Consider the following 14,972-nt stretch of genomic DNA (forward strand, 5'->3'; position numbering starts at 1 on the left):
GACATTGGCCAAAGCAACCTTTTTCATGACACATATCCAAAAGCAAGAGAAACAAAAGCAAAAGTGAACTTGTGGGAATTCATCAAGATAAAAAGCTTCTGCACAGCCAAGGAAACAGTCAAAAAAACTAAGAGGCAGCCCACAGAATGGGAGAAGATATTTGCAAATGACAGTACAGATAAAAGACTGGTATCTAAGATCTGCAAAGAACTTCTCAAACTCAATACGGGAGAAACAAATAATCACATCATAAAATGGGCAGAAGATATGAACAGACACTTTTCCAATGAGGACATACAAATGGCTAACAGACACATGAAAAAATGTTCAAAATCATTAGCCATCAGGGAAATTCAAATCAAAACCACTTTGAGATACCACCTTATGCCAGTTAGAATGGCAAAAATGGACAAGGAAGGAAACAACAAATGTTGGAGAAGATGTGGAGAAAGAGCATCCCTCTTACATTGTTGGTGGGAATGCAAGTTGTTACAGCCAGTTTGGAAAACAGTGTGGAGGTCCCTCAAAAAGCTAAAAATAGGACTAACCTATGATCCAGCCATTGCTCTTCTAGGTATTTACCCCTAAGATACAGACATAGTGAAGAGAAGGGCCATATGCACCCCAATGTTCATAGCAGCGTTGTCGAGGAGATTATGATAAGTGAAATAAGTCAAGCAGAGAAAGACAATTATCATATGGTTTCTCTCATCTATGGAACAAAAGAAATAGCAGGAAGATCCATAGGAGAAGGAAGGGAAGAATGAAGGGGGGGTAAAGAGAAGGGGAATGAAGTATGAGAATCTATGGACTCTGGGAAACAAACTGAGGGCTTCAGAGGGGAGGGGTGTGCAGGACTGGGATAGGCCAGTGATGGGTGTTAAGGAGGGCACATATTTCATGGTGTACTGGGTGTTATACTCAAAGAATGAATCATCATCATCAAAAACTAAGGATCTACTGCATGGTGACTAGCATAACATAATAAAAAATTATTATTAAAAAAAAGTTATAAGCTTCTTGGTAAACTCACCAAAAAGTATCTCTCATGTTTTTTAACTTTTGTATGCCTTAAGATACTGACAATCATAACAGAACAGAATTACACCTGTACCTTTATTTTTCGATTTCATAGAAAATTTCATAGATTAATGGAAACAAGGGACAACTCTTATTTATTTCAATTTGGAATGAAAATGATTTTGTCTAAAGGCTAAGAAGGCCTCCAGTAAAATTTGCATCTAAAAAATAATAAAAATGGGAAAATAATAATGCTATTATATCAGCATAATATTAAACATCTATGATGTCCAAAGGACAGTGCTAAATTCTTTGTATACATTAATTTATTGAATCCTCACCACACTATGAGGTAGTTGCTTTTGATATTTATATCTTGCAAATGAGAAACTGAGATTGTAAGAGCATAAGTGGGTCTTTACTAAGAAGATGAGTCTTTATAAGTTGAAATGAGAAAACAAGAAATGTTTTTATATCAAGTCAGATTCTAACTTGTGGAATGAGTCACTTAACATAGACCAGAAGTTAGTATCCTAACAACCTGAATGAACCTAGTATGTCAGAAATTACCTTAATTTCCAAGATAGTTCTTGACTTTCTTGGATAAATCTCAAAGGTCAAAGTTGCTGGAACCACTTTAATAAAAATATGTTTAGAGACTTTTAAGCATAGTTATAGTATTAAACTTTGCTTTTCAAAAAGCAAAATATTGTGTGGTAAGCAGAATACCCCAAAATGTCTAAATCCTAATCCTTGAAATGTTTATATATGTTATGTTATATAGCAAGAGGTAAATACATTTAAGGGTGGAATTAAGATGCCTAATCACATGATATTAAGATAAGGAAACTATCTGGATGTTCCTAGTGGACACAATGTAGTCATAAGGTCCTTAATTGGGGAAGAAGGAAAAAGTAGAGTAAAAACTAGAAAGATTACATTGTAAAAACTCAACCAGCCCTTTCTGGCTTTAAAATGGAGAGGGATAATGAAGCAAGGAATTCTGGCAGGCTCTAGTAACTGGCAAAAAGCAAGAAAATGGATTCTCCTCTAAAGCTTCCAGAATGCAACACAGTCCCACCAATGCCTTGATTTTATTCAGACATCTGCTCTCAGAACTGTAAAACAACAAATTTATGCTGTTTTAAGGGACTAAACTTCTGGTAATTTGTCACAGGATAAGTAAGACTCTAATACAAGAGGAAAATTCTTCTAAACTGCTTGATTATTATACTAGTATTCTAGGTGCTATCCAAAATGCTGGTTACAAAAATTTCTTAAGAGTACGTTAACAAATTAACTTTGAAAACAGAAGATATGCAATACTTGAAAAGATTGAGAAAATTTATACCCATCTATCTTTATCTATACCCTTTATATCTATATGTCCAAGTGTACAGGCATACGTGGTCACTTTATTGCACTTCATAGGTATTGTATTTTTTACAAAATGAGGATTTGTGGCAACCTTGTGTCGAGCAAGTCTATCGGTGTCATTTTTCCAATAAAATTTACTCACTTTCTGTTTCTGTGTCAGATTTTGGTGATTCTCAAAATATTTGAAAATTTTTCATTATTATTCTATTTGTTATAGTGATCTGTGATCAGTGATATTTCCCCATGACCCTCCCTCTCCTTGGGTCTTCCTATTCCCTGAGACACAGCAATACTATACTTAGGTCAATCAACTGTACGCGGTCTTCTACATGTTCAAGTAAAAGGAAGAGTCAATCGATGAGGCAAACTTCATTGTTATTTTAAGAAATTACCACAGCCACCCTAACCTTCAGCAACCACCATCTTTTTTTTTTTTTAATAATGATTTTTTATTATATTATGTTAGTCACCATACAGTACATCCCTGGTTTTCGATGTAAGGCTCGATGATTCATTAGTTGTGTATAACACCCAGTGCACCATGCAATATGTGCCCTCCTTACTACCCATCACCGGTCTATCCCATTCCCCCACCCCCCTCCCCTCTGTAGCCCTCAGTTTGTCTCTCGTAGTCCATAGTCTCTCATGTTTCATTCCCCCTTCTGATTACCCCCCCTTTCTTTATCCCTTTCTTCCCCTACTGATCATTCTAGTTCTTATGTTCCATAGATGAGAGAAATCATATGATAGTTGTCTTTCTCTGCTTGACTTATTTCACTAAGCATTATCTCCTCCAGTGCCGTCCATCAGCAACCACCATCTTGATCAATCAGTGTTCAAACTTAGGTGACCATCAACATAATATAGACTCATATATACAGAAGAGGTTATATACAAGCCTAATGATAAAAATAATGAAAACCACTAATATGCAAAGAATAAAGAGAAAGAAATCTAAATATATCACTAAAGAAAACCAGAAAGCCATGAAAGAAAGAAAAAGAAAACAAGGATCAGAGAAAAACTTCAGGAAACAATAACGAAAAAACAACTATTAAAATGGCAATAAAAGCATATCTTTCAATAATTACATTGAATATAAATGCACAAATGCTCCATTCAAAAGACATAGGGTGACAGAATGTATGTATTTAGACCTAAAGACACCTGCATATTGAAAGTGAGGGGATGGAGAAATATTTATCATGCAAATGGATGTAAAAAGAAAGTCAAAGGAGCAATAAATATACAGGACAAAATATACTGTATTTATTATTATTTTTTATTATGTTATGTTAGTCACCATACAGTAGTACATCATTAGTATTTGATGTACTGTTCCAAGATTCATTGTTTGCATATAATACCCAGTGCTCATTGCAATACATACCCTCCGTAATGCCCATCACCTGGCTAACCCATCCCCCACGCCCTCCTCTCTGAAACTCTCAGTTTCCTGGAGTCCAGAACCTCTCATGGTTTGGCTCCTCCTCTGATTCCCCCCCCTTCATTTTTCCCTTCCTTCTTCTAATGCCCTGTGCTATTCCTTATGTTCCAAATATAAGTGGAAAAATATGATAATAGTCTTTCTCTGCTTGACTTATTTCACTTAACATAATTATCTCCAGTTCCATCCATGTTGATGCAAATGGTGGGCATTCATCCTTTCTGAAGGCTAAGTAATATTCCATTGTATATATGGATCACATCTTCTTATTCCATTAATCTCTTGAAGGGCATCTCAGCTCCTTCCACAGTTTGGCTATTGTGAACAATGCTGCTATGAACATTGGGGTGCATGAGCCCCTTCTTTTCACTAGATCTGTATCGTTGGGGTAAATACCTAGCAGTGTAATTGCTAGGTCATAGGGTAGCTCTATTTTTAACTTTTTGAGGAACCTCCATATTGTTTTCCAAAGTAGCTGTGCCAGCTTGCATTCCCATCCACAGTATAAGAGGGTTCCCCTTTCTCCACATCCTCACCAACATTTGTTGTTTCCTGCCTTGTTAATGTTTGCTATTCTAACTGGTATGTGGTTTTAATTTGAATTTCCCTGATGGCTAATGATATTGAACATTTTTTCATGTGTCTGTTAGCCATTTGTATGTCTTCTTTGGAGAAGTGTCTGTTCATGTCTTCTGCCCATTTTTTACTTGATTATTTGTTTTTTGGTGTTGAGTTTGAGAAGTTCTTTATAGATCTTGGATATCAGCCATTTATCTATAATTTCATTTGCAAATATCTTCTCCCATTCTGTGGGTTGCTTCTTAGTTTTGATGACTGTTTGCTTTGCTGTTTAGAAGCTTTTTATCTTGATGAAGTCCCAAAAGTTCATTTTTGCTTTTGTTTCACTCGCCTATGGAGACGTGTCTTGAAAGAAGTTGCTGTAGCCGATGCTGAAGAGGTCACTGCCCATGTTCTCTTCTAGGATTTTGATGGATTCCTGCCTCACATTGAGGTCTTTCATCCATTTAGAATTTATCTTTGTGTATGATGTAAGAGAATGGTCAAGTTTCATTCTTCTGTATATAGCTGTCCAATTTTCCCAGCACCATTTATTGAAGAGACTGTCTTTTTTCCATGGGATGCTTTTTCCTGATTTGTTTAACATTAGTTGACCATTGAGTGAGGGTTCATATCTGGACTCTCTATTCTGTTCCATTGATCTATGTGTTCGTTTTTCTGCCAGTATCATGCTGTATTGGTGATCACAGCTTTGTAATATAGCTTAAAATCAGGCAACGTGATGCCCCCAGCTTTGTTTCTCTTTTTAAACATTCCTTTGATGATTCAGAGCCTTTTATACTTCCATACGGATTTTAGGATTGTTTGTTCCATCTCTTTGAAGAATGCCAATGGTATTTTAATAGGGATGGAATTGAAAGTGTAGATTGCTCTAAGAAGCATAGACATTTTAACAATGTTCATTCTTCCAATACATGAGCAAGGAACATTTTCCAACTTTTTGTGTCTTCATAAATTTCTTTCATAAGTGTTCTGGAGTTTCTAGATTATAGATACTTTACCTCTTTGGTTGGGTTTATTCCTACATATCTTATTGTTTTGGGTGATATTGTAAATGGAATTGATTCCTTAATTTCTCTTTCTACAGTTACATTGTTACTGTATAGAAAAGCAAATGATTTCTGTGCATTGATTTTGTATCCTGCCACATTGCTGAATTGCTGTGTGAGTTCTAGTGTTCTGGGGGTGGAGCCTTCTGGGTTTTCCGCATAAAGTATCGTGTCATCTGCAAAGAGAGAGAGTTTGACTTCTTTGCCAATTTGAATGCCTTTTATTTCTTTTTGTTGTCTGATTGCTGATGCTAGAACATCTAGTACTATGTTGAACAATAGTGGTGAGAGTGGGCATCCTTGTCGTGTTCCTGACCTTAAGGAAAAAGCTCTCAGATTTTCTTCATTGAGAAGGATATTTGCTGTGGGCTTATCATAGATCATTTTTATGATATTGAGAAATGTTCCCTCTATCCCTACACTCTAAGAAATTTTAATTGGGAAAGTATGCTGTATTTTGTCAAATGCTTTTTCTGCATCAATTGAGAGAATCATATAATTCTTGTCTTTTCCTTTATTAATGTGCTCTATTATGTTGATTGATTTGCTAATGTTGAACCACCCTTGCATCCCAGGAATAAATCCTACCTGGTTGTGATGGATAATCCTCTTAATGTACTGGTGGATCCTATTGGCTTGGATATTGTTGAGTATTTTGGCATTCAATGTTCTTCAGGGATACTGGTCTGTAATTATCCTTTTTTGATGGGGTCTTTTCCTGGTTTGGGGATCAGGTTAATGCTGGCCTCATAGAACAAGTTTGGAAGTTTTCCTTCTATTTCTATTTTTTGATACAGTTTCAGGAGAAGAGGTATTATTTCTTCTTTAAGTGTTTGTTAGAATTCCTCTGGAAAGGGGTGCCTGGGTAGCGCAGCCGTTAAGCGTCTGCCTTCGGCTCAGGGCGTGATCCTGGCGTTATGGGATCGAGCCCCACATCAGGCTCCTCCGCTATGAGCCTGCTTCTTCCTCTCCCACTCCCCTGATGTGTTCCCTCTCTCACTGGCTGTTTCTCTGTCACATAAATAAAAAAATCGTAAAAAAAAAAAAATTCCTCTGGAAAGCTATCATGGCCTGGACTCTTGTTTTTTGGGAGGTTTTTGACCACTGCTTCAACTGCATTACAGTTATTGATCTATTCTGATTGCCAATTCTTCTTGTTTCAGTCTTGCTAGTTTATAGGTTTCTGGGAATGCATCCATTTCTTCCAGGTTGCTTAATTTATTGGCAATAGTTGTTGATAATAGTTTCTAATAATTGTTTCTATTTCCTTGGTGAAAGTTGTGATCTCTCCCCTTTCAGTCATAATTTTATTAATTTGGGACCTTTCTCTCTCTCTCTCTCTCTCTCTCTCTCTGTCTCTTTTTTTTTTTTGATAAATCTGAGAAGTTTATCAATCTTATTATTTATTTCAAAGACCCAGCTTCTAGTTTCATTGATCTGCTCTACTATATTTCTGGTTTCTATTCCTTGATCTCTGCTCTAATCATTATTATTTCTCTTCTCATGCTTGGTTTAGGATTTATTTGCTGTTTTTTTTCCAGTTCCTTAAGGTGTAAGCTTAGCTTGTATTTTCAGAATCTCTGTTTTTGAGTGAGTCTTGGATGTCTATGTATTTCCCCTTTAGGACCACTTTTGCAGTATCCTAGAGGTTTTGGACTGATGTGTTTTTGTTCTCATTGGTTTCTATGAATTGTTTAAGTTCTTCTTTAATTTCCTGGTTGACCCAATCATTCTTTAGCAGAATGCTCTTTATCTTCCAAATGTTTGAATTCCTTCCAATTGTTTTCTTGTGATTGAGTTCCAGTTTCAAAGCACTGTGGTCTGAGAATATGCAGGGGATAATTTCAGTCTTTTGGTACTGGTTGAGACCTGATTAGTGACCCAGTATTTGGTCCATTATGGAAAAAGTTCCATGTGCTTTCAAGAAGAATGAGTATTCTACTGTTTTAGGGTGGAATGTTCCATATATATTTATGAAGTCCATCTGGACCAGTGTGTCATTTAAAGCTCTTGTTTCTTTATTGATCTTCTGCTTAGATGATCTGTCTATTGCTATGAGTGGAGTATTGATCTTTTCTACTATTAAAGTATTATTATCAATATGATTCTTTGCTTGGTTAACAACAATTGGCTTGTGTAGTTGGCTGCTTCCATGTTAGGGGCATAGATATTTACAATTGTTAGATTATCTTATTAGACAGATCCTTTAAGAATGATATAGTGTCCTTCTGTATCTCTTACTACAGTCTTTAGCTTAAAATCTAATTTGTCTGATATAAGAATTGCTACCCCAGCTATTTTTGTGGTCCATTGGCATCAAAAATTTTTCTCCATCCCTTCACTTTCAGTCTGGTTGTACATTTAGGTTCAAATTGAGTCTCCTGTAGACAGTGCATGGATAAGTCATGTCTTTTTATCCAATCTGCAACTCTGTGATGTTTTATGGGAACATTTAAGCCATTCACTTTGAGAGTGATTATTGAGAGATATGATTTTAATGTTGTCATGTTGCCTGTTAAGTCCTTGTTTCTTTACATTGTCTCTGTAAATTTCTGTTCTGGGTGTCTTTTGCCTTTTATAGAACCCCCTTAATATTTCTTGCAGGGCCGGCTTAGTGGTCACATATTCTTTCATTTTCTGCCAGTCTTGGAAGCTCCTTATCTCTCCATCCTTTCTGAATGACAGCCTTTCTGGGTAAAGTATCCTTGGCTGCATGTTCTTCTCATTTAGTTCCCTAAATATGTCTTTCTGGTCTCTGTGGATAGGTCTGACGTTATTCTGATATTCCTCCCCCTGTATGTAAGAAATTATTTTCCTTGCTGCTTTCAAAATTGTTTCCTTGGGTCTAGGATTTGCAAATTGTACTATTATATGTCGGGCCATTGGTCTCTTCTCATTGATCTTGGGAAGGGCTCTCTCTACCTCTTGGACACGAATGTTTGTTTCCTTCCCCAGGTTAGGGAGATTCTCAGCTATGATTTGCTCAAATATACCTTCTAGACCTCTTTCTCTCCACCCTTTCAGGGATCCCAATAATTCCTGACATTAGAATGCTTCCTGGCTTCATTAATCTCTCTCAGTGTGATCTCTTGGGCTTTAATATGTTTTTCTCCGACATCCTCAGTTTCTTTCTTTTCTATCATCTTATCTTCTAACTCACTAATTCATTCTTCTGCCTCATTTAACCTGGCAGGCAGAGCGTCCAGTTTTGACTGCATTTCAGTCATAGCATTTTTAAGTTTGGCCAGATTAGATCTCATTTCAGCCCTTAGAGATTATATATTTTGTTAATATTTTTCTCAAGCCTAGATATCATCTTGATAATTGTTACTCTGAAATCCATTTCTGACATCTTGGTTATATCCATATCCATTAGTTCTGTGGCAAAGGCCACAGTCTCTTTTTCTTTCTTTTGTTAAGGATTCCTCTTTATCATTCTGATGAAGTATGGTTGAGGGAATGTACAGAGTCCAAAGTAATAACCCCTGTGGGGGTGGATGGGCACAGTGAGAACCGGTCTTTTGTTCTCTGGCTGCTTTCCCTGACAGCTTTGTGTCTCTTCTGAGAGTCAGAGCAGAAGTGACCATATCCAAATCTCTGTCTCAGAACAGGAAGATCGCAGTCTGCTCTTCGCTGAGCTCTCCAGGCTACACTGACTTCATTTCTCTCTGTACTGCTAAAACCCCTCAGCGTCCTGGTTTGTGCACCCCACAGACGCTTTCCCAGTCCTCTCTCCCAGGGCTGGGCATGTGTTTGTCCTTTGTGTTCTAAAACGGTCAGCCATCCCAGTTTGCATGTGCACCCCTGAGCTCCAGGTTTCAGTCTGGGGCGGTGCTCTAAAGACCTTTCACCACCACTACCGATCTGCCAGTCTGTGCCCTGTCCCCAGCACAGGAGGCTTTTAGAGGGAGACAGAGAAAGACAGAGAGAGAGAGAGAGAGAATGAGAGCTGGAAGGAGGTGCAGAATGACAGGGAAAGAGAGTCCCAAAATGACTCCAAGCTAAGCATGGAGCTCAATGTGGAGCTCGATCCCATGACCCTGAGATCACAAATTGAGCTGAAACCAAGAGTAGGTCACTTAACCAACTGAGCCACCCAGGCGCCCTAGGACAAAATATACTTTAAACAAAAACTGTAACAAAAGATAAGGAAGGACACTAAATAATAATAGAAGGGACAGTCCAACAGAATATATAACAATTGGAAATATTTATGCACCCAACCTAGAAACACCCAAATAGATAAAGTAGTTAATAATGAAAATAAAGGAAATAATTGAGGATAATAATATTAAGTGTCTTTAAACACACTTATATCAATGGGATGATTATCTAAACAGAAAATAAAATAAGAAACAATGGTTTGAATGACACACTAGAACAGATGGATTTAAAAGTTATATTCAGAACATTGCATTCTCAAACAGCAGATACATATTATTTTCATTTACACATTGAACATTTTCCATAATAAACCATGTATCATCCCATAAAACAAACCTCAAAGAATCCAAAAATATCTAAGTCATATCACAAAACTTTTGTGAACACAAGACTAGGAAACTAGAATTCAACCACAAGAAAACATCTGGAAAAACCACAAATACATGGGGGTTAAATAACATGCAACTAAAAAAAATGAATAGGTTAACCAATAAATCAAAGAAGAAATAAAAATAATATGTAGAAACAAATGAAAATGAAAACAGAATAGTCCAAAACTTTTGGGAGGCAGTAAAAGTTGTAGTAAGAGGGAGGTTTATAGCAATACAGGCCTTCCTCAGGAAGCAATAAAAGTCTCAAATAACTTATCTTAGACATAAGAGAACTAGAAAAAGAACAACATACAAAAACATAAAACTAACAGAAGGTTAGAAATAATAAAGATTGGAGCAGAAATAAATTATATACAAGCAAACAAGAAAATAGAAAAGGTCAATGAAACTAGTAACTGGTTCTTCAAAAAAATTAATAAAATTGATAAACATCTGAATTATCAAGGGAAAAAAGGGGGAAAGACTTAAATAAGTAAAATAACAAATGAGAATGGAGAATAACAATACCAAAGAAATAAAACAATTATAAGAGAATATTATGAAAAATTATATGAGAAAAAATTGGACAACATGGAAAAAATGGTTAAGTTCCTAGAAACATATAAACTACAAAAACAAATCAGGAAGAAAAGGAAAATTTCAACAAAGCTAAAACCAATAGAGAAATTGAATCATTAATGAAAAAAAATTTCCCAACAATCAGGAGTCCAGAGTCAATGGCTTAATGGGTGAATTCAACAAAACATTAAAGAAGAGTTAATACCTAATCTCAAATGATTCCAAAAGAGAAAAGGAAAACTTCCAAATTCATTCTATGGGGCCAGCATTACCATAATACCAAAACCAAAGAAAGACTGCAATAAAAAAGAGTACTGCAGACCCAAATGCCTGATGAATGCAAGAATTCTCAATAAAATACTAGCAAACTGAATCCCAACAGTACATTAAAAGAATGATTCACCACGATCAAGTGGGATTTATTTCTGGGCTTCAAGGGAGGTTTAATATTTGCAAATGAATCAATGTGATAGACCACATTAGCAAAAGAAAGGATAAGAACCATATGATCCTTTCAATAGAGGCAGAATAACGTTTCACAATGTACAACACCCATTCCTGATAAAGACCTTCAACAAAGTAGGGTTAGAGGGAAAATACCTCAACATAATAAAGACCACATATGAAAAACCTACAGTGAACATCATCCTCAATGGGGAAAAATGAGGGCTTTCCCCCTAAGGTAACCAACAATAGAAGGAAATATACTCTCACCACTGTTTTTTTCAACATAGTGCTGTAAATCCTAGCTGCAGGAATCAGAAAACAAAAAGAAAAAGAAGGCATCCAAATAGGTAAGGAAGAATTCAAACTGAAACTATTTGCACATGACATGATACTATATATAGAATACCCAGAAGACTCCACCAAGAAAATTGCTAGAATAGATAAATGAATTCAATAAATTTACCGGATACAAAATTAATATACAAAAATCCTTTGAATTTTGATACACCAATGATAAAGCATCCGTTTGCATTTCTATACACCAATGATAAAGCAGCAGAAAGAAATTAAGAAAAAAATTCAATTTACAATTACATCAAAAATACAGGAATAAGCTTAGCCAAAGCTGTGAAAGATCTGTAATCTGAAAACTATAAAACACTGATGAAAGAAGTTTAATGGGCACTTGGGTGGCTCAATTGGTTAAGCACTTGCCTTCAGCTCAGTTCATGATCCCAGGGTCCTGGGATCGAGTCCCACATTGGGCTCCCTTCTCAGTGTGGAGTCTGCTTCTTCCTCTATCCTTCCCCCTAACTCATGGTCTCTCTCTCTCTCTCTCTCTTTCTCTCAAATAAATAAATAAAATCTTTAAAAACAAAAGAAAGAAGTTGAAGACCACACAAAGAAAGGGAAAGACATTCCATGGTCATAGAGTGGAAGAACAAATATTGTTAAAATATCTGTATTACCAAAGCAATCTACAGATTAAATGACAATCCCTATCAAAATACAAGCAGCATCACTCACATAACTGAAACAAATAATCCTAAAAGTTGTGTGAAACCATGAAAGTCCCTGAACGGCCAAAGCAATCTTGAAAAACAAAAACAAGCCGAAGACATCACAATTCCAGACTTCTTAGTTATACTACAAAGCTGTACTAGGCAAAATAATATGTTACTGGCACAAAAAAAGACCCATAAATCACTAGAAGAGAATAGAAAATCTAGAAATAGTCCCACAACTATCTGTTCAATTAATTTTTGACAAAGGAAAGACTATCCATTTGGGAAAAGATCAGTCTCTTCAAGAAATGTTGTTGGGACAACCGTACAGCTACATGCAAAAGAACGAAACTGGACCACTTTCATACACCATACACAAAAATAAATTCAAAATGGTTGAAAGGCCTAAACGTGAGACATGAAACCACAAAAATCCTAGAACAAAACACAGGTGGTAACTTCTTTGACATTAGCCATAACAACTGTTTTCTAGATGTCTCCTGAAGCAAGAGAAACAAAAGCAAAAATAATGTATTGTGATGACATCAAAATAAAAATCTTCTGCATGGCAAAGAAAACAGTCAATAAAACTAAAAGACAACTTATTGAATGGAAGAAAATATTTACAAATGACATATCTGATAAAGGGTTAGTGTCTAAAATGCATAAAGAATTTACACAACTCAACACCCAAAAAACAAATAATCCAATTTAAAAATGGTCAGTATTCATGAACAGACATTTCTCTAATGACATCCAGATGGCAAACAGACACTTGAAAATATGCTCAACATCAATTATAATCGGGAAAATGCAAATCAAAAATACAATAAAATCTCACACCCATCCGAATGGTTAAAATGAACAACACAAGAAACAATAGGTGTTGCCAAGGATGTGGAGGAAAAGGAGCCCCCCTGCACTTTTGGTTGGAATGCAAAGTGGTGCAACCACTGTGAAAAACTATATGCAGGTTCCTCAAGAAGTTAAAAATAAAATATCCTACATTCACACTTCTGGGTATTTCCCCAAAGAATATGAATACAGTAATTCATAGGGTACATTCACCACTATGTTTATAGTAGAATTATTTACGAGAGGCAAGATATGGAAGTGGCCCAAGTGTCCATTGACAGATGAATGGATAAAGAAGAGATTGTATTTATGTATATTATGGAATATTACTCATCCATAAAAAAGAGTGAAACCTTGTCATTTGCAGCAACATGTTGGGAGCTAGAGAATATTATGCTAAACAAAATAAGTCAGCCAGAGAAAGACAGATACCCTATGATCTCACTAATATTTTTAATTTTAGAAACTAAAGAAATGAGCTAAGGGGAATAAAAAGAGTGATAGAGACAAACCAAGAAAGACATTCTTAACTATGGAGAACAAATTGATGGTTACCAGAGGGGTGGTGGGTTTAAAGATGTGCTAAATATGTGACAGGAGTTAAGGAGTACACTTGTGAAGAGCATAGGACGAAGTAAAGAAGTGTTAAATTATTATATTGTGCACCGGAAACTAATATAATACTGTACATTATGTAACTGGGATTAAAATAAAAACAAAAAAAGGTGAAGAGTTTCAGAGACCTGTGGCACACCACCAGATGGAACACTATATGAATAATGGGAGTCTTAAATCCAGAGGAAAGAGCGAAAGGGGAAAAATAATATTTAAAGAAATAATCACCAAACTCACCCCCAAATTTGGTAAAATACATTAATGCACACATTTTAGAATCTCAATAAACTCTGATAAACACCCAGACACAACATAATCAAACTCTTGAAACACAAAAGCAGAGATAACTTGAAAGTAGCAAAAAAATTTTTGTAAATTTTTTACAAAAAAAATTTAATAAGATTTACAGCTGACTTCCCATCAGAAGCTGTGAAGTCCAGAGGGCAGTGGGATGATATACTCAAATTATTAAAAGAAAAAACACTTTAAGAATTATTTATCCCATAAAACTAACATTTAACAATGAAAAAGAAATTAAGACATTCCCAGATTTTTTAAACAAAATGAGAAATTCCATTGCTAGAAAATCTGCCCTACAAAAAATAATAAAGGGATGTCTTTGGACTGAAATAAGTGGACATTAGAGAGTAACACAAATCCATATTTTTTAAAAAACTAGTAAAATAAATTTATAGATAAACATAAAGATAATAGTTTTCATTTGTAATTTTTTCTCTTATCTGATTTGAAATAAAGCTTCATAAAACAATAATTATAAATCTTTTCATTGAGACACAATGCATAAAGACATAATTTCTATGACATAATAGCAAAATGGAAGGGAGAGAGAATAGAATTATCTAGAAACAAAGTTTTTGTGTACTATTGAAATTATGCTTGTATTAATCAGAACTAGATTTTAAAAGTTAAATTGCTAATTGTAATCTCCTGGTTAACCATTAAGAAAATGACTCAAAAATATAATAAAAGAAATAACAAAATAATTAAAATGATGCACTGGAAAATATTTACTTAACAAAAATGAGGGCAGCAATGGAGGAATAAAGGAGGAAAAAAGACATAAGACAAGTAGAAAACAAATAGAAAAATGAAAAAATGTAGACCCTAACTCAGTAATTAATTAAAAATAAAGACATTAAATGCCTCAATCAAAAGGTATAGATTGACAGAATAAATTCAAAAATGATTCAACTATGTGCTGTCCAAAAGAGAAAAAATTTAGATTAAAAAACACAAACAGGTTGAAAGTAAAAAGATAAAAAAGTAGATATTATGCAAACAGTAATCAAAAGAGAGTTGGAGCACTGTGTGTATTGAAGTAATTAAGCACTAAATTCTACACATGAAACTAATATTGTACTATATGTTAACTAACTGGAATTTAAATAAAAAATTAAAAAAAAACCTACACTGGGTATACTCTGCCCTTCAAAAAAAAAAAAAA

The 14,972-nt window shown here is 35.2% G+C and overlaps 1 protein-coding gene across 1 annotated transcript in view; it reads right to left on the reverse strand.

Moving 5' to 3' along the window:
* PCDH11X (protocadherin 11 X-linked) overlaps nucleotides 1–14,972 on the reverse strand; it is a 652,803-nt gene that overhangs the window by 129,403 nt on the left and 508,428 nt on the right.

Source organism: Ursus maritimus (genome assembly GCF_017311325.1).
Source record: "Ursus maritimus isolate PB19 chromosome X unlocalized genomic scaffold, ASM1731132v1 scaffold_X1, whole genome shotgun sequence".
Lineage (NCBI taxonomy): Eukaryota > Metazoa > Chordata > Mammalia > Carnivora > Ursidae > Ursus > Ursus maritimus.